At 46.6% G+C, this 21,363-nt stretch overlaps 1 protein-coding gene across 2 annotated transcripts in view; it reads left to right on the top strand.

Annotated features, from left to right (window-relative positions):
• The first annotated feature begins 331 nt into the window (after positions 1-331).
• LOC128687972 (L-threonine 3-dehydrogenase-like) overlaps positions 332-21,363 on the top strand; it is a 114,937-nt gene continuing 93,905 nt past the window's right edge. Inside the window, exon 1 of one of the 2 annotated variants that reach the window (XM_070082161.1) lies at positions 332-1,123. The gene's annotated coding sequence lies outside the window, so the exon portion shown is untranslated. Of the gene's footprint in view, positions 1,124-16,028; positions 16,048-21,363 lie in introns of those variants that run through there. The other variant, XM_070082172.1, reaches the window with a different exon arrangement.

Raw genomic sequence — 21,363 nt, 5'->3', positions numbered from 1 at the left:
GCCTAAATCAATATATCCATACTCATTATTTTTCATTTCTAAACCCATACGTCTAACTAATCCTAGTTTAAAGTCCTAACAGCCTCCTCAACTGAGCTAGCAAGAAAACCCACACCTGCCCTGGATAAGTGAACCCTATCCCTGGCATACACGTCATTTCGGCCATAGAAGTGGTCCCGGTTGTCAATGAATGGTACTGCATTATCCTTACAGTGTTTGTCCAGCCAACAATTAATACCAATTGCTCTGGACAACCATTCATTTTCAACACCCCTTCTTGGCAAAATGCCACATGTAACAGGACTCCCCCTTCTTCCTAATTATGTCTATTGTTGTCCTGAACCTTCTAACTAAAACGCTGTCCTGAACCTTGTAACTAATATTGCTGTCCTGAACCTTCTAACACATCAGGAACACACACCAAGCGACAACACTAGGAACCATGTGACATGAGCAGAAAATAGATGATACCCACAGGAAATATGTGACAACACCAGGAGAGCTATGTGGCAACACCAGGAACTATGTGACAACACCAGGAACTATGTGATGCAACCAGAAACATGTGGCTACACCAGGTACTATGTGACAACACCAGGAACTATGTGACAACACCAGGAACTATGTAATAACTCTAGGAAGTACGTGACAACACCAAGTATCACATGGCCTCGCGGAGAGCTATGTGACAACACCAGGAACTATGTGACAATACCAGGAACTATGTGACGATGCCAGGGAGAATGTAAGAACACTAGGAACAATGTGCCCATGGCAGAAATCACGTGACTAAACTAGAATTAATGAGAGCAGCTGTTGTACAGTATTGTCATACAGCACTGTCATTCAGTACTGTCATACAGTATTGTCATACTGCGTCATTAATTCTAATGCGTATATAGCTATACTACTCTTGCCTAACCACTAGCCAGAATGGGAGGAGAGGATAAAACAGATAGGAACCTCAGCCGGATGTGGGTGTGTAGAGGCTGGGACAGCATCATCACTGCCTGCACAACTCTCATCTAGGGAGGACCCAGCAGCCGCTTGATGTAACAATGGCCAACAAATCTTTCATTCAACTGACGTTCGTCCTGGCCTTGACTGTCAGCATCGTCTGTGGGTAAGAAAAACATGTTTCCTTTATTATAATGGAAGAACATAAGTATTTTTGTAAAAGTATTGACATTATCGAAGTTTGAATACCACGGGCATACCAAACTATACATATGTTATTGATATATATATGTATGTATATATATATATATATATATATATATATATATATATATATATATATATATATATATATATATATATATATATATATATATATATATATATATATATATATATATATATATATATATATATATATATATATATATATATATATATATATATATATATATATATATATATGCAAGGAATTCGCAAGAGCAGGCGAAATATACACAAACACTTATCTCTGTGTTTGTGTATATTTCGCCTGCTCTCGCGAATTCCTTGCATTGTTAATATCTCTAGTAAGGCTGATGCATGCAGGGGATGAGATGAAAAGCTGTGAGCCTTCTCCCTGAAAGCTGGCTGCCTTGGATCAAAGTCTAGCGCAAGCTGGACTCCAAGGTGTTGTCCAGTGTGGGTAGATTGGTAAAGCACTGAGTACCTTGTTCCAAGGTTCGTAGGTTCGAGTCTCCTTCAGCCAGAGATCAGTATATATATATATATATATATATATATATATATATATATATATATATATATATATATATATATATATATATATATATATACATATATATATCAATAACAACACTGCACTAGCTGCTTTGACCTGCCTCATGGTGGGCGAAAACACATGATGCCCTAATCCACTGGACCATACGATCCTTAAGAGTAGCGCATCCAGCGGAACTGGATGTTGTACTCGCTACCCAAGGTCACACGATGGTGTGGATGACTCTAGGCTAATTTCATTCTAGACCCTGTTTGGTGTACTAGTACAACGAGCAGTATTTTATATTATTGTGATCACGAAAGAGTGGTATTGATCAATAACAACACTGGAGGATAGTGATAAACTCCAGGAGGATTTGGATAAATTAATGTCTTGGTCTGAAAAATGGCATATGAAGTTCAGTGTGGATAAGTGTAAGGTACTAGTCCTTGGTGTCCTTGGTGTCCTTGGTGTCTTTGGTGTCCCTGGTGTCCTTGGTGTCCTTGGTGTCCTTGGTGTCCTTGGTGTCCTTGGTGTCTTTGGTGTCCTTGGTGTCCTTGGTGTCCTTGGTGTTTGACAGAGTGAATATCAAAATGGTATAAAATACCGACAGGTTGTAATAATAATAATAATAATAATAATAATAATAATAATAATAATAATAATAATAATAATAATAATAATAATAATAATATGTAACTTTATTTCCCAACGGCTACATTCTCACCCCTACCTGTGGCCTACACCTCACCTCCTGGCGGTATTTAGGGCTTCATCTTGTCACTTTAACTCCATATTGTTTCAGACTATGGAACAATACTCTTCTGCAAACTGAGGGACTGACCACCTCAAAACTTCAAGGGTGATGGACTGATTACATCGTCTTCACGTCTCTTCTATCAACTTTTCTGTACTCGACTGAAGAAGCCTATTGTGTAGACGAAACGTTTCGAAATAAAGATACCTAACTGTTGCATATGTTGCATAAGTGTCTCAATTCTTCAACTTTCCGGTTTTCAAAACCATTTATCACAAGACAGCAGTGCATAAGTGTGTGCAACAAAGCTAACAGATTACTTGGATTTATCTCAAGAAGTATAAGTAACAGTGGTCAGTCGTCACGTGAGGTCACAGGCCCTGAGTTGCTTGGGGATTAGTGTGGACGGTTACAAAGCCATGGCTAGCTTTTGCAGTGTTTTAAAAATTGAGGTTGGAGAGTTGAAGGAGGAAGTCTTGCTACTATGGAACAATACTCTTCTCCAGACTGAGGGACTGACCACCTCAAAACTTCAAGGGTGATGGACTGATTACATCGTCTTCACGTCTCTTCTAAGAACATAAGAAAGGAGGAATACTGCAGCAGGCCTTTTGGCCCATACTAGGCAGGACCTTTACAATCCATTTCACTAAAAAAACATTTGCCCAACTCAATTTTCAATGCTACCCAAGAAATAAGCTCTGACAACTCTATAAGCTCTATAACTATATTTTGACAAAGGTTTCAGCTGACATTTCAGTGGATACTTCTCGATGTACTGGTCTAGTCGTAGCACAAGTGAACAAACAGATGTACACCATAATGGAAACTTTGTCAACTGTTTTATTAAGAGTATTGGCCCAATGTAATCTACAACTGTCACCTCAAATGGAGTGACATGACATACTCGCTCAGAGGGATATGGTGGTTGACCTGGATACTAACATACTCGCTGTAACTCTCATGAATTTACCCAAAGATGATGAGTATTTAGATCCATCAATGACTATTTCTGGTGTGTCTGCTGTATTTAAGCAGATTATTTCTGCTGTGTTCAAGCAGACTGTTTCTTCTGGCATAATGTGAGCTTTTTGCCGAGGCCAGTTATTTTCATTAGAGAACCAGTTCGGTCCGTGGAACCATAATTTATTATCCACAGATTTCTTGAGTGGAACCCCACATGACAACATGTCAGCTGGATTCTCTTATTTCTGCTTCTCTATTTTGTACATAGACCAACTTACTCTTGTTTTTTGTAACCACTGGAGAACTGCTTCATTATCACTCCACATCACGGTTTTTCAACAGCGAGATGATCAAGTACCTTGTTGAGATAGACAGCTAATTTTATTCCTACATAGAGTGCTGTCATTTACAATTGTGGTATTGTTCTGATCTTCAATGGTGCTACCCTGGCCCTTGAAGTATTACTCATGTAAGCTACAGCATTACTCATGTAAGCTACAGCATTACTCATGTAAGCTACAGCGCTCATGTAAGCTACAGCATTACACATGTAAGCTACAGCGCCATAACCTCTGGTTGTTGCATCACAGAACATACGTAATGTGTGTTCAACTGTTCTTGTATGATATTATCATATACAGTCAGGATCTCTGGATTCATCCGGAGTTCGTGTATTTGTGCTTTTATTTGTCTGAAGGCCATACGATAAGTGCTAGGCAGATGTGGTGGATATAATTTCTATGGTAACCTAACACAATTATGTCCATCTTCATATCAGACAGTGTCCACGTATTGGTTATAAGTCTGAGACTCTCGAAGGCTTGCTTTATTTACATCAATCGCATTTAAATTCCACAGTTTATCAACTGGTTCATTCATTTCTTCCAGCAATGATAAATTTTGCTGTGGTAGATGACCATTGGTTATTTTTGTAACTAGTACATTTTCCACTGAATCAATATCATCTTCTGTCCCACTTTGAGAGGGAATTGGACCACATATCATGTGGCCTCCTGCTGTTTTTAGCAAGTGAACACTATGTTTACTTACTACATTTTGCACAAAACAGTGATATTAATCACTTCCAATGATTAAGTCAATTAGACTAACTGTTTCCGTCTGTATGTCTGGACAGGCTAACTTGACATTGGCTGCCTTTTGTGTTGCAACTGTTTCTTTTAGTCCCCGGATCTGCACAGACTTAGGCAAATCATCTACTACCACAGCTTCTACTGTCTTTTTCTTTTTTCGTAGACCAACAGTGATATCTTACTGTAATTTGGCATGGGGTTGTTTATTCAGTTGCTGTAACAGTGTTATTTTTGTGATGGACCTTTGTGAGCCTTGATCAGATAGTGTTAGCACATTCGTTTTGATTCATTAATTAGATAACTCAATTCGAGCTATTGGAAGAGCAGTCAATTTTGACTTATCCTTAACGTTTAATGTTGTAATTTGGTGACTTTCGTTTTCTATGGAAGTCATCTGTTGGTCAGCACAAGTGCTTGGGCATAAAGCTGTATGATGCATACCCTTGCATTTAAAACACTTCTTCAGTGAGCATTTACCTCCCTTGTGTTCACCTAAACACTTAGTGCACTGTTTCAGCTGTTGAGCACGTTGTTTCCGTGCCTCCATTGTTGTGTATTGTATAAAAAAAGGATTATTTAGTGTTCTGGTAGCGGGTGGTTAATGATACGTCTTTGGAGGCTTCTTTGTTTATTGTTAAGTCGTGGTGGGTACACAGGCTTGCGTGTTTGTGCCCATGGCCCGGGCAGGGCCATCCCACGAGAGAGAGCTGGGAGTACTTGTGTCTTGCTGCTAGGCCGCTGTGTGAGTGAGTGCGAGGCAAGGGCAGACAGGCTGGCGTGCCTACCGAGAGGCCTGGCTACAGAGGGCAGCACCTTAGTGTGCAAAATATGAACTAAGCTGGCAGACAGCATGGGCTGTCTGTGCAGACAGTACAGGCTGTCTACATACGCTCAGCCACCTACCACGCGTCGTCCCGACGCGACAATACTGGTGGTAAAAGGAACTCGGTCTCTCTCTCGTAGGAACAGGGCACAGAACACAAAATAAAAACATATATATACATATGAACATGGAAAAAAACTTCCTACAGGGAGGGAAGAAAAACATATGTCGGGTGTGCTAAACATCGTGGTCAAAGGCAGTGAGCGTTGAAAGGCATCACTGCACGCCTTCCTGCGTCTGGACAGATACTGCAACACAGGAGACATCACTGCGGCTGAGCTGTGACGTAACAGGGTACGGTCTCCTCTGGAACGGTGAAGCAGACATCCTAGGAGTCGCTGCAGGTTTTCACTCAACCTGAGGCACGACATGCTGGTGCCCTCGAGTGAGGCGTCGACAAAACTCGGCAACTGGGCAGGACTTCTGGCAAGCGACTCAGGAGGACACTTCTCGACTGGTACTGTCGCTGGGCTGTCACTGCCGGCGAGCGTGGAGCGAGTCGTGGCAGAGACGACTGGGCGAAACATCTGAGAGTCGTAACATCATACACCAGACTGCAGTGAGCGAGCTAGCAGTCAAAGTGACATCATCTTTGTGCAGGCTGCTCACTGAAGCTTGTGACACGAGGCTGACACAGCGCCTGCCGACAGTGGCTGACTGCGGCTTGACGAGTATCATTCTCTCGGCAGTTGGAGTTATAGCAGAGGTTAGTCTAAGCGTCCCCAGGCTTGTTTCTCTACATTTAACTGCACTCTGAAGGTCTGGAGGTGAAGTGAAACAAATCTCGATGGGAATCGTAGCAGGTACGATTCTGCAGAACATCACGAGCGACGAGCATAAAAGCTTTCTGTGCAAGAGGGCTCGGTCACTAGGGGCTGTCTTGACATCAGCTGTCAAACACACTGGTCACATGGGTGACTTAGCACAGTGGTGCTACTCAGGTCTGGCTCAGACCTCACTGGACACACAGAAACTTTAAACACCTGCGGTACATGCTGTACAACATGGCTTAACTAGCAAATGATGCTTTTCTGTGCAAAAAACTGACTAAGACATACTAAAATGTGAGAACACTGACTGAGAGGAATTAACACACGACATATGTCTTCTCTTAGTCTTCTCGACAATATTTTAATAATTACTGAACACTCGATGGTGACATCATGTGATGTCAGGTGGGATGTCGCGAGGTGACGTCAGCAGCACTGTGACGTCAGCAGACATCTCGAGGTGACGTCAGGCAGACATCGTGACGTCATAAAGTCGGGCAGCATCGTGGGTGACGTCAATGTGATGCGGGCAGCAGACCACAGCATGTGGCTTCGTAGGTCTACGTGACATCGCCCACACCCACGTAGCGTCGTGATTCACGTGGCGTCGTGATCTACGTGGCATGCTGATCTACGTGGCATGCTGATCTACGTGGCTTGCTGATCCACGTGACTTGCTGATCTATGTGGCTTGCTGATCCATGTAGCTTCGAGTGGCCTCGGGCACTCGGATACACAGCTCTGGCAATGAATCACACGGAAAACAGCAGAAAACACAGCAGAGGGAGTGGGCAGTGGTGATTGTATGGTAGATGGGTGAGCGTGAGTAGGGCGAGCATGGGCAAGGTGAGGAACAGCCACTTCCTCTCCTCCTCCCCCACCCACAAACACGTGGAGAAGCACACACTGGATGCAGAAATCACCACAAAACTCACCTCTGTCTTGCTGAAACAGCTGTGCTGAGCTGAACAACAACAGCAGCAACATACAAGTGACGCTGAACACGTGACTTGAGAAACAGCGTGGGACGCTGTAGCGTGGGGTCACTTACAATTCTCGGAGAATTTCGGCAAATTTCGGCTGGATCCTGCTTGTACCTGTGTTTGGATGCTCAAACATGCAGACACGACGTCAGGATAACTCGTTGAGAGACGGATGCTTGTTGTGTAGGATGATGAAGTGAAGATAACTTCATACCTTCCTTCCTCTCTCTGGGCAAACAACTGCTGCGACCACTGCTTTCCACCATTTATAAAAAGGATTATTTGGTAGGGCTGAAAGCGGGGTGTGAATTATACGTCTTCTTCGGAGGCTTCTTTGTTTATTGAAAATGTCGTGGTGGGTACACAGGCTTGTGTGTTTGTGCCCATGGCCCGGGCAGGGCCATCCCACGAGAGAGAGCTGGGAGTACTTGTGTCTTGCTGCTAGGCCGCTGTGTGAGTGAGTGCGAGGCAAGGGCAGACAGGCTGGCGTGCCTACCGAGAGGCCTGGCTACAGAGGGCAGCACCTTAGTGCGCGAAATATGAACTAAGCTGGCAGACAGCATGGGCTGTCTGTGCAGACAGTACAGGCTGTGTACAATTGAATTGAATACTGTGCCCAATGTGATCCATCACAATGTACACATTCTGGAGTACGTTTGTGTGTGACAGTCTTTATACTGTCTGTTGATCAGTACGTACATGGAATTTCTCATTCTGTGGTTTAGTGGAAGTGTGTATACTCTTTTTATACTGAATAGAAGGTTTGGTATCCACAACAGGATTTGTAGGTTTATCATCATGATGGAAAGGACAGACTCTGAAGTGTCCCTATTAGCAGATGATGTGAAGTTGGTGAGAAGAATTAAACCAGATGAGAATCAGGCAGGACTACAAAGAGACCTGGACAGGCTGGACACGTAGTCCAGCAACTGGCTTCTCGAATTCAACCCCGGCAAATGCAAAGTCATGAAAATTGGGGAAGGGCAAAGAAGACCGCAGACAGAGTATAGGCTAGGTGGACAAAGACTACAAACCTCACTCAAGGAGAAGGATCTTGGGGTGGCCATAACACCGAGCACGTCTCCACAGGCACACATCAACCAGATAACTGCTGCAGCATATGGCCGCCTGGCAAACCTGAGAATAGCGTTCCGATACCTTAATAAGGAATTGTTCAACACACTGTACACTGTGTACGTTAGGCCCATACTGGAGTATGCTGCACTAGTTTGGAACCCACACCTCGTGAAGCACGTCAAAAAAGTTATAGAAAGTACAAAGGTTTGCAACAAGGCTAGTTCCAGAGGTCAGGGGAATGTCCTACGATGAAAGGTTGAGGGAAATCGGACTCACGACTCTGGAGGACAGAAGGGTCAGGGGAGACATGATAACGACATACAAGATACTGCTGGGAATAGATAACGTGGACAGAGACAGGATGTTCCAGTGAGGGGACACAGAAACATGGGGTCACAATTGGAAGCTGAAGACTCAAACGAGTCACAGGGATGTTAGGAAGTATTTCTTCAGTCATCGAGTCGTCAGGAAGTGGAATAGCCTGGCAAGTGACGTAGTGGAGGGAGGAACCATACATAGCTTTATGACGAGGTATGACGAAGGTCAGGAAGCAGAGAGAGAGAGAGAGAGAGAGAGAGAGAGAGAGAGAGAGAGAGAGAGAGAGAGAGAGAGAGAGAGAGAGAGAGAGAGAGAGAGAGGACCTAGTAGCGATCAATGAAGAGGCGGGGCCAGGAGCTGAGTATCGACCCCTGCAACCACAATTTGGTGAGTGCAATTAGGTGAGTATACACATACGCACACACACACACACACACACACACACACACACACACACACACACACACACACACACACACACACACACACACACACAACACCCCCCACTCACACACATTTCCATTTGAGGAAATGGAAGGCATCGTCGAGATCAAGGAAAGGGACTACATAGTAGGTACAATTCAGTTTGGGGGACATAAAGTAGTTATTGGAGTGATGTATAACCCACCACAGAACTGCAGGAGGCCAAGAGAGGAATACGAAGAGAACAACAGAGCGATGGTGGACACAGTTACTGGTAATGGGCGATTTCAACCACAAGGAGATTGATTCTGAAAACCTGGAGCCACATGGGGGTCCCGAAAGATGGAGAGCCAAAATGATGGATGTGGTACTGGTAAACCTCATGCATCAACATGTGAGTGACACTACAATCGAGAAAGGGGAGGATGAACCAGCATGACTGGACTTTGTGTTTACCCTGAGCAGTTCAGACATTGAGGATATCACTAATGAGAGGCCTCTTGGAGCTAGTGATCACATAGTTCTGAGTTTTGAATATATAGTAGAGTTACAAGTGGAGAGGGTATCAGGAATTGAATGGGAAAAGCCAAACTATAAAAGGGGAGACTACACAGGTTTAAGGAACTTCCTGCAGGAGGTTCAGTGGGACAGAGAACTGTTAGGAAAGTCAGTAAACGAGATGATAAAATATGTAACAGCAAAATGCAAGGAGGCAGAGGAAAGGCTTGTTCCCAAGGGCAATAGAAATAATGGGAAGACCAAAGCGAGTCCTTGGTTTACCCGAAGTTGTAGGGAGGCAAACGCTAAGTGCACCAGAGAAAGCAAAAGGTACAGGGGGCAAAGGACCAGAAAAATAAAGAGATTAGTCGAAGAACCAGAAACAAGTATGTACAGCTAAGGAGAGAGGCCCAGCGACAGTACGAAAACGACATAGCATCGAAAGTCAAGTCTGACTCGAAACTGTTTTATAGCCAAATTAGAAGGAAGACAACACTCAAGGACCAGGCGATCAGGCTGATAAAAGAAGGTGGGAAACGATCAAGAAACGATCAAGAGGTATGTGAGGAGCTCAACATGAGATTTAAGGAAGTATTTACAGTGGAGACAGGAAGGCCTCTGAGAGGACAAAACAGAGGGGGACACCAGCAAGGAATATACCAATAAGTGTTGGATGACATAACACAACTGAGGAGGAGGTGAAGCTGCTAAGGGAACTAGATACCTCAAAGGCAATGGGACCGGACAACATCTCCCCATGGGTCCTTAGAGAGGGAGCAGAAATGCTGTGTGTACCACTAACCACAATCTTCAACACATCCCTTGAAACTGGGCAACTACCTGAGATATGAAGATGGCAAATATAGTTCCCATTTTTAAAAAAGGAGACAGAAAAGAGGCACTAAACTATAGACCAGTGTCACTGACGTGTATAGTATGCAAAGTCATAGAGAAGATTAACAGGAGGAGAGTGGTGGAGCACCGGGAACGTAACAAGAATATAAACACCAACAAGCACTAATTTATGTAAGGCAAATCCTGTGTCACAAACCTTCTGTAGTTTTATGATACAGTAAGAGAATTAAGACACGAGAGAGAGGAGTGGGTTGATTGCATCTTCTTGGACTGCAAGAAGGCCTTTGACACTGTTTCTCACAAGAGATTAGCGCAGAAGCTAGAGGATCAGGCACTCAAAACAGGAAGGGCATTGCAATGGATCAGAGAATACAGAGAATACCTGACAGGTATGCAACAATGAGTCAAGGTATGTGATGAGGTATCACAATGGGTACCTGTGACGAGCGGGGTCCCACAGGGGTCGGTCTAGGACCAGTGCTATTTTTGGTATATGTGAATGACATGATGGAAGGATTAGACACAGAAGTGTCCCTGTTCACATGTGATGTGAAGTTAATTAGGAGAATTAAATCAGATGAGAATCAGGCAAGGCCTCATAGAGACCTGGAGAGGCAGGGCACCTGGTCCAGCAACTACCTTCTCGAATTTAACCCTGCAAAATGCAAGGTCATGAAGATCGGGAAAGGGCAAAGAAGACCGCAGACGGAGTATAGGCTAGGTGGCCAAAGACTGCAAATCTCGCTCAAGAAGAAAGATCTTGGGGTGAGTATAACACCGAGCACGTCCCCGGAAGCACACATCAACCAGATAACTGCTGCAGAATATGGGCGCCTGGCAAAACTGAGAATAGCGTTCCGATACCTTAGTAAGGAATCGTTCAAGACACTCTACACCGTGTACGTCAGGCCCATTCTGGAGTATGCAGCACCTGTTTGGAACCCACCCTTGTTCAAGCACGTCAAGAAATTAGAGAAAGTGCAAAGGTTGGTGACAAGGAGAGTTCCAGAGCTAAGGGCAATGTCCTACGAAGAAAAGTTAAGGGAAATCGGCATGACGATACTGGAGTACAGGAGGGGTTGGGGAGACATGATAACGACATACAAAATAGTGCGTGGAACAGACAAGGTGGACAGAGACAGGATGTTCCAGAGAGGGGACACAGAAACAAGGGGTCACAATTGGAAGTTGAAGACCCAGATGAATCAAAGGGACGTTAGGAAGTATTTCTTCAGTCATAGAGTAGTCAGGAAGTGGAATAGCCTAGCAAGTGAGGTAGTGGAGGCAGGAACCATACATAGCCTTAAGATGAGGTATGACAAAGCTCATGGAGCAGGGAGAGGGAGGACCTAGTAGCACTTAGTGAAGAGGCTGGGTCAGGAGCTGAGTCTCGACCCCTGCTACCACAATTAGGTGAGAACAATTAGGTGAGTACACACACATGCACACACACACACACACACACACACACACACACACACACACACACACACACACACACACACACACACACACACACACACACACACACACACACACACACACACACACACACACACACACACACACACACACACACACACACACACGCACACACACACACACACACACACACACACACACACACACAAACACACACACACACACTACACACACACACACACACACACACACACACACACACACACACACACACACACACACACACACACACACACACACACACACACACACACACACTCACACACGAGACGAGAGACAGGGGTGGGATGATTGTATTTTCATGGACTGCAAGAAGGCTTTCAACACAGTTCCACACAAGAGATTATTGCAGAAGCTAGAGGATCAGGCGCCTATAACAGGAAGGACACTGCAATGGATCAGAGAATACCTGACAGGGAGGCAACAACGAGTCACGGTACGTGATGAGGTATCATTGTGGGCACCTGTGACGAGCGGGGTTCCACAGGGGTCCGTCCTAAGACCAGTGCTATTTTTGGTATATGTGAATGAAGAAATGGAAGGGATAGACTCTGATGTGTCCCTGTTCGCAGATGATGTGAAGTTAATAAGGAGAATTAAATCAGATGTGGATCACGTAGGGCTTTAAAGAGACCTTGACAGGTTGAACACCTGGTCCAGCAACTGGCTTCTCGAATTTAACCCCGGCAAATGCAAAGTCATGAAGATCGGGAAGGGCAAAGAAGACCGCAGACAAAGTATAGGCTAGGTGGCCAAATACTGCAAACCTCACTCTAAGGGAAAGATCTTTGGGTGAGTATAACAGCGAGCACGTCCCCAGAAGCTCACATCAACCAGATAACTGCTGCAAAATATGGGCGCCTGGCAAACCTGGGAATTGCTTTCCGATACTTTAGTAAGGAATCTTACAAGACACTACTCCGTGTACGTCAGACCTATACTGGAGTATGCTGCACCTGTTCGGAACCCACACTTGATTAAGCACGTCATGAAATGAGAGAAAGTGCAAACGTTTGCGACAAGGTTAGTTCCAGAGCTAAGGGCAATGTCCTGCGAATGAAGGTTAAGGGAAATCGGCGTGAAGATACTGGAGGACAGGAGGGGTTGGGGAGACATGATAACGACATACAAAATACTGCGTGGAATAGACAAGGTGGACAGAGACAGGCTGTTCCAGAGAGGGGACAAAGAAACAAGGGGTCACAATTGGAAACTGAAGACCCAGATGAGTCAAAGGGATGTTAGGAAGTATTTCTTCAGTCATATAGTAGTCAGGAAGTGAAATAGCCTAGCAAGTGAGGTATTGGAGGCAGGAACCATACATAGCTTTAAGGTGAGGTTTGATAAAGCTCATGGAATAGGAAGAGGGAGGATCTAGTAGCACTCAGTGAAGAGACGGGGCCAGGAGCTGACTCTCGACCACTGCAACCACAATTAGGTGAGTACACACACTCGCACACACACACACACACACACACACACAAACACACACAAACACACACACACACACACACACACACACACACACACACACACACACACGCACACACACACACACACACACACACACACACACACACACACACACACACACACACACACACACACACACACACACAAGTGAAGCAATATCCTTAAACAGTGCTCTCAACATTCATCGTTTTATTTATGATCTTAGAGTCTTTCCTGTTGTATCTGTATGTGACAGAGTCAGTGAGCATATCTACAAGAGCATAACATGGTGTCCAGATTCTGAAAAGCGTGATAAGGTAAAAAAAAATACAATTTAATTTGAATATGGGTGTTTTTACAAGAATCGTGAGTTAGGGGCAGCATCGGGTCAGTGTTGCAGCGACGGTGTTGACACAAGTGATCATAAAAAAAAACATTTATTAACAACAGATCATGGTTGTGACCACTATTCAGAAAAAAAGTGCATATATCTGATCAATAATGGCCGTAGCGCAGTGTTTAAATCGTTAATGAGTGATTTTAGAAGGGGAAGAAAGATAAAAGAAAGTGGAGAGACAAGTCTCTTGCAGTTGGTGTTTCCAGAGGTGAGATCTGAATATATTTAATATCTTAAGGTCAGGTTATGACTACAATACTAAGGAAAAAAGTTTGATTACACGACATTGATGAGGTTAATGTGTCAGTGACAAAACTGATATGATAAGAAGTGGGAAATAAAATAAGTGAAACAAACATCATAGAATATTATCAGAAGCCACAGCTAGGACATACATTTGGTTTGTGCAATAAATCTGCGAAAATCGATCTTAATGTAATGAAAATTATGTTTATTTTTTATTTAATATAATATTAAACAAATATAACCTGATCTATGATTCCTTAAGTCAAAGTAATTTGATTTCTTCAGCAGAAACTTTTGGGATCCATTCCTGTAAGCAGTTCAGGACTGCTTTTTTAAATAGTTTTAATAGAACTATTAGGAACACAGGTGTTGACTACTGGACTGTACATTTAACTGTAACCCGAACGAGCAAAAGGGTAGCAGAAAGTAGATGTTTGTATTTCCTTCACCAAAATAATCAGATATTTACAATAGATATATACAGCCTATGTACACTATAAACAACTATATACAATGAGGCAAATGGACAAGATTCTCTGGTCATGAGTCATACCTATACCTATACTTATATAAAATGTAACATACTCTTAGCATGCCACACCCTAAGCCCAATTATAAATTCAGAGAACACAATTGAACTTCAAGAAGATTTGGACAAATTAAGGTCATTGTCTGAAGAGTGGCAGATGTAGTTCAGAGTGAACGAGTGAGTGGTTTTAATCGCTGGAGATGAAAACAACCTAAATAGTTAAAACCAGTTAATGAAGAGTTCCATTATATAGAATGTGATAAAGTCTTGGGGGTCATGTTAAACAGAAATTTGAAGTCAAGACAACATTGCCCAAGGGTGCGCAATTAGGCGAACAGAATGCTCAGATTTATGTCAAGAAGTATAAGTAATTTACTTTTATTCATCCCCAGTAAAACCTCGCCTAGATTATTCAGCTCAGTTTTGGTCGCAGTATTACATAACTGACATAAATGCATTGTAGAACATACAAAGGAGGATGACAAAATTTATCCACGATATAAGGCAACTTTCATACGAGGATAGATTGAGAACCTTGAACCACCACTCTTTTCAAAGTCGCTGAACGACAGGAGATATTTCTGAAGTATATATGTGGATGATGCGCATAAACAAACATGATATAAACAAAGTACTTTTATATCGAATGAGTAAGAACTAGAAATAAAAGATTTTTACTAGACAAATTTAAATTTAGAAACGACGTGGGAATGTACTGGTTTTCAAACAGAGTTGTTGATGATTAGAACAATCTGCCAAGTAGGGTAATTGAAGCTCAAATTTTTGGTAGTTTTAAAATGGGATTTCACGTATATATAAGTGTGAGGGGCTGCACTGTCTTAGTACCTGAGTAATGAAGCAAATTCTTGGGAATCTATTGAAAAGGTTAGACAGTTAGTAGATGAGAATAATTGGTTTTGAGAAGGATCTGCCTAGTATGGGTAGCATAAGTCCCAATTTGCCAATTTTATTGAATAAATTATGATTTCCAATTATATTCATTAATTAAAGAATGCTTCTGTTTCTTCTTTCAACAAACCGGCCGGATCCCACCGACGCGGGGCGGCCCAAAAGGAAAAACGAAAATTTCTCCATTTAACTTAAGTAATATATACAGGAGAAGGGGTTACTAGTCCCTTGGTCATGGCATCTTAGTCGCCTCTTACTACACTCATGGCTTACTGAGGAAGAATTCTGTTCCATTTCCCCATTATTGGTGATGTACTCGATAAGAGGAAACATACCTTGTATAAACAGAACACAGTACCATCACAACTGTCGGAGTTGTTTACCATTGTCATATTCGGTATCTTGGTACAGAAAACACCTTTGACAACTTTTTCAAGTGAGAAGAGATGGGTTTAAGAGGGACGTGACCTTTTTCTTCTGCAAGTAAACTGCGCCTCACTTTCCGACAGTATGTAAGTCTCTATACTGCTGCTTAAACTTCACACTGATCCAGACTATGGAGCAAAACTCTTCTCCAGGCTGAGAGACTGACCACCTCAAAACTACGTCTTCAAGGGTGATGGACTTATTATATCGCCGTTACAACTCTACTGTTTCTGCAAGTCTTCTGTACTCGACTGAAGAAGTTTACTGTGTAAGCGAAACATTTCGAAATAAAGATACCTCACTGTTGTATATGTGTCTTACTTAACATAACTCATACGTCTAGTCTAACTAGGGGAAAAAAACTGAAATTTCACTGAAAGTTTTTAAAACATTGGTTACATTAGAACCGGATCAGTTACTGAATAATAATTTCTCTGATCGGTGTCAAACTTGCGTTGTTGGTAGGATTTATTAAAAGGAACGTGACGTTAACTTTGACTTTGGCATATTTCAAATTTACCAATATTATTAATTAAAATGCGTCAACTCATTGTCTTCAAACCTAAAATTCTGTTGGCTCTGTTGTGCCAATAAACCTATTTTATGGGATAAATTGGATTTTATTAAAAAATGAAAAGCAAATAGTTTCTCAACACATTGCAGAGAATTATATATTGAATGTGAATAAGAAAATAGAAAAAAAAAATGAAAATTCACATTATTAAAGAGTTTTAAAATATATTGAGGTTACATTTTCTTATGTTTTTTTATGGAACAATCACAGCATCACTTTCCGGTTTTTTAAACACCATGTTAAGTAGTGCGTCTTGACCACCGTGGAAGCCACACGTTAATATGCGTGTGTGACCTGCGTGTGTGTCCTGCATGTGTGTCCAGCGTGTGTCCTGCGTGTGTGTCCTGCGTGTGTGTCCTGCGTGTGTGTCGTGCATGAGTCCCCTGCATGTGTGTCCTGCGTGAATGTTCTGCGAGTGTGCCCTGCATGAGTGCCCTGCGTGTGTGCCATGCGTGTGTGCCCTGCGTGTTTGTGTCCTGCATGTGTGCACTGCGTGTGTGTGTCCTGCGTGTGTGAGCTGCGTGTGTGTGTCCTGCGTGTGTGAGCTGCGTGTGTGTGTGTCCTGCGTGTGTACGCTGCGTGTGTGTCCTGGGTGTGTGCCCTGCGTGTGTGCCCTGCGTGCGCGCTATATGTGTGCCCTGCTTGTGTGCCTTGCGTGTGTGTCCTGGGTGTGTGCCCTGCCTGTGTGACTTGTGTATGTGACCTGCGTGTGTGCCCTGCGTGTGTGTCCTAGGTGTGTGTGGCTTGCGTGTGTGCCCTGCGCGTGTGCCCTGCGTGTGTGCCTTGCGTGTGTGACCTGCGTGTGTGACCTGCATGTGTGCCCTGCGTGTGTGCCTGCGTGTGTGATGTGTGTGTCCTGCACGTGTGCCTTCCGTGTGTGTCCTGGTGTGTGCCCTGCGTGTGTCACTTGCGTGTGTGACATGCGTGTGTGTCCTGCGTGTGTGCCCTGCATGTGTGACCTGCGAGTGTGACCTGCGTGTGTGCCCTTCGTGTGTGCGCTGCGTGTGTGACTTGCGTGTGTGACCTGCGTGTGTGACCTGCGTGTGTGACTTGCGTGTGTGATCTGCGTGTGTGCGCTGCATACGTTCCATGCGTGTGTGATTTGCATGTGTGCCCTGCGTGTGTACTCTGCGTGTGTGCCCTGCGTGTGTGACTTGCGTGTGTGCCCTGCGTGTGTGTGTCCTGCGTGTGTGCGTTGCGTGTGTGCACTGGGTGTGTGCCCTGCCTGTGTGACTTGCGTGTGTGACCTGCGTGTGTGCCCTGCGTGTGTGCTTTGCGTGTGTGACCTGCGTGTGTGACCTGCATGTGTGCCCTGCGTGTGTGACTTGCGTGTGTGACCTGCGTGTGTGCTCTGAGCGTGTGACCTGCGTGTGTGACTCGCTTGTATGCTCTGCATGTGTGTGCCCTGGGAGTGTGCCCTGCGTGTGTGACTTGCGTGTGTTACCTTCGTGTGTGACTTGCGTGTGTGCCTTGCGTGCAAGACTTGCGTGTGTGACCTGCGTGTGTGCCCTGCGCGTGTCACTTGGGTGTGCGCCCTGCGTGTGTGATTTGCGTGTGTGCCATGCGTGTGCGTGAGTGACTTGCGTGTGTGACCTGCGTTTGTGCTCTGCGTGTGTGACCCGCGTGTGTGTCTTGCGTGTGTGCCATGCGTTTGTGTCCTGCGTGTGTGACCTGCGTGTGTGAATTGAGTGTGTGACCTTCGTGTGTAACTTGCGTGTGTGAACTGCGTGTGTGACTTGCATGTGTGACTTTCGAGTGTGCCCTGCGTGTGTGCCCTGCGTGTGTGGCGTGCGTGTGTGCCTGCGTGTGCGTGTGTGTGACCTCCGTGTGTGACGTGCGTGTGTGACCTGCGTGTGTGCCCTGCGTGTGTGCCCTGCGTGTGTGCCCTGCGTGTGTGGCTTGCGTGTGTGCCCTGCGTGTGTTGCCCTGCGTGTGTGCCATGCGTGTGTGATTTGTGTGTGCTTGCTTGTGTGTGCCCTGCTTGCGCGTGTGTGCCCTGCGTGTGTGCGTGTGTGACCTGCGTGTGTGCCCTGCGTGTGTTCCCTGCGTGTGTGCCCTGCTGCGTGTGCCCTGCGTATGTGTCCTGCGTGTGTGCCCTGCGTATGTGACTTGCGTGTGTGACCAGCGTGTGTGCCCTGCGTGTGTACCCTGCGTGTGTGACCTGCGTGTGTGACCTGCGTGTGTGCCCTGCGTGTGTGCCATGCGTGTGTGGCTTGCGTGTGTGACCTTCGTGTGTGCCCTGTGCTTGTGCCCTGCATGTGTGACTTGCGTGTGTAATCTGCGTGAGTGCCTGAGTGACCTGCGTATGTGCCCTTCGTTTGTAACTTGCGTGTGTGCCCTGCGTGTGTGCCCTGCGTGTGTAACTTGCGTGTGTGACCTGCGTTTGTGCCCTGTGTGTGTACCCTGCGTGTGTCCTTTGCGTGTGAACCGCGTGTGTGCCTTGCGTGTGTGCCCTGCGTGTGTGATTTGCGTGTGTGCTCTGCGTGTGTGACTTGCGTGTGTGACCTGCGTGTGTGCCCTGCGTGTGTGACTTGCGTGTGTGACCTGCGTTTGTGACCTGCGTGTGTGACCTGCGTGTGTGCCCTTCGTGTGTGTCACTTGCGTGTGCGCCCTGCTCGTGTGACTTGCGTGTGTGGACTGCGTGTGAGACTTTCGTGTGTGACTTGCGTGTGTGCCATGCCTGTATGACTTACGTGTGTGACCTGCGTGTGTGCCCTGCGTGTGTGCCCTGCGTGTGTGACTGCGTGTGTGCCGTCGTTTGTGACCTGCGTGTGTGCCTTGCGTGTGTGGCTTGCGTGTGTGCTCTGCGTGTGTGACTTGCGTGTGTTTCCTGCTTGCGTGTGTGCCCTGCGTGTGTGCATGTGCGCCCTGCGTGTGTGACTTGCGTGTGTGCCTTGCGTGTGTGACCCTGCGTGTGTGACCCTGCGTGTGTGACCTGCGTGTGTGCCCTGCGTGTGTGACTTGCGTGTGTGTGTGACTGCGTGTGTGCCTTGCGTGTGTGCCCTGCGTGTGTGACTTGCGTGTGTGCCCTGCATGTTTGACTTGCGTGTGTGCCCTGCGTGTGTGACTTGCGTGTGTGGCCTGAGTGTGTGACCTGCGTGTGTGCCCTACGTGTGTGACTCACTTGTGTGTGCCCTGCGTGTGTGACCTGCGTGTGTGACTTGCGTGTGTGACTTGTGTGTGTGTGTGCCCTGCGTGTGTGACTGACCTGCGTGTGTGCCCTGCGTGTGTGACTTGCGTGTGTGACTGCGTGTGTGACCTGCGTGTGTGACCTACGTGTGTGACCTGCGTGTGTGTGCGTGTGTGTGCCCTGCGTGTGTGCGCGTGTGTGCCCTGCGTGTGTGCCCTGCGTGTGTGTCTTGCGTGTGTGCCCTGCGTGTGTGACTTGCGTGTGTGACCTGCGTGTGTGCCCTGCGTGTGTGCGTGTGTTACCTGCTTGTGTGACCTGCGTGTGTGACCTCCGTGTGTGCCCTGCGTGTGTGACTTGCGTGTGTGACTTGCGTGTGTGCCCTGCGTGTGTGCCTGCGTGTGTGCCCTTGCGTGTGTGACCTGCGTGTGTGACCTGCTTGTGCGACCTGCGTGTGTGCCCTGCGTGTGTGCCATGCTTGTGTGACTTGCGTGTGTGTGTGTGACCCTGCGTGTGCCCTGCGTGTGTGCCTGCGTGTGTGCCCTGCGTGTGTGACTGCGTGTGTGACCTTGCGTGTGTGCCCTGCGTGTGTGTGCCCTGCGTGCGTGTGTGACCGTGCGTGTGTGACCTGCGTGTGTGACCCTGCGTGTGTGACCTGCGTGTGTGCCTGCGTGTGTGCCCTGCGTGTGTGCCCTGCGGGTGTGACCTGCGTGTGTGCCCTGCGTGTGTGTGCGTGTGTTACCTGCGTGTGTGCCCTGCGTGTGTGACTTGCGTGTGTGCCCTGCGTGTGTGACCCCTGTGTGTGACTTGCGTGTGTGGCCTGCGTTTGTGACCTGCGTGTGTGCCCTGCGTGTGTGACTTGCGTGTGTGCCCTGCGTGTGTGACATGCGTGTGTGCCATGCGTGTGTGACCTGCGTGTTTGTCCTTAGTGTGTGCCCTGCGTGTGTGACATGCGTGTGTGCCCTGCGTTTGTGACCTGCGTGTGTGACGTGCGTGTGTGACGTGCGTGTGTGCCCTGCGTGTGTGACCTGCGTGTGTGACTTGCGTGTGTGACCTGCGTGTGTGACTTGCGTATGTGCCATGCGTGTGTGACCTGCGTGTGTGCCCTGCGTGTGTGACTTGCGTGTGTGCCCTTGCGTGTGTGCCGTGTGTGCGTGCTTGCGTGTGTGCCTGCGTGTGTGACTTGCGTGTGTGCCTGCGTGTCTGACTTGCGTGTGTGTCCTGCGTGTGTGCCCTGCGTGTGTGACTTGCGTGTGTTCCCTGCGTGTTTGACTTGCGTGTGTGCCTTGCGTGTGTGACCTGCGTGTGTGCCCTGCGTGTGTGACTTGCGTGTGTGACCTGCTTGTGTGCCCTGCGTGTGTGTCCTGTGTGTGTGACTTGCGTGTGTGCCCTGCGTGTGTGCCCTGCGTGTGTGACTTGCGTGTGTGACCTGCGTGTGTGCCCTGCGTGTGTGACCTGCGTGTGTGCCCTGCGTGTGTGGCTTGCGTGTGTGACCTGCTTGTGTGCCCTGCGTGTGTGCCCTGCGTGTGTGACTTGCGTGTGTGCCCTGCGTGTGTGACTTGCGTGTGTGCCCTGCGTGTGTGACTTGCGTGTGTGACCTGCGTGTGACTTGCTTGCCTGCCCTGCGTGTGTGACTTGCGTGTGTGCCCTGCGTGTGTGACTTGCATGTGTGACCTGCGTGTGTGTGTGTGTGACTTGCTTGTGTGCCCTGCGTGTGTGACCTCAGTGTGTGCCTGCGTGTGTGACTTGCGTGTGTGCGTGTGTGACCTGCGTTTGTGCCCTGCGTGTGTGACTTGGGTCTGTGGCCTGCGTGTGTGCCCTGCGTGTGTGCCCGTGTGTGTGCCCTTGCGTGTATGACTTGCGTGTGTGACCTGCGTGTGTGC

The sequence above is a fragment of the Cherax quadricarinatus genome, chromosome 1 (assembly GCF_038502225.1).
Source record: "Cherax quadricarinatus isolate ZL_2023a chromosome 1, ASM3850222v1, whole genome shotgun sequence".
Classification (NCBI taxonomy): Eukaryota; Metazoa; Arthropoda; class Malacostraca; order Decapoda; family Parastacidae; genus Cherax; species Cherax quadricarinatus.
Note: the sequence above shows the minus strand (reverse complement) of the source record. Positions and strands in the feature narration are given on the sequence as shown.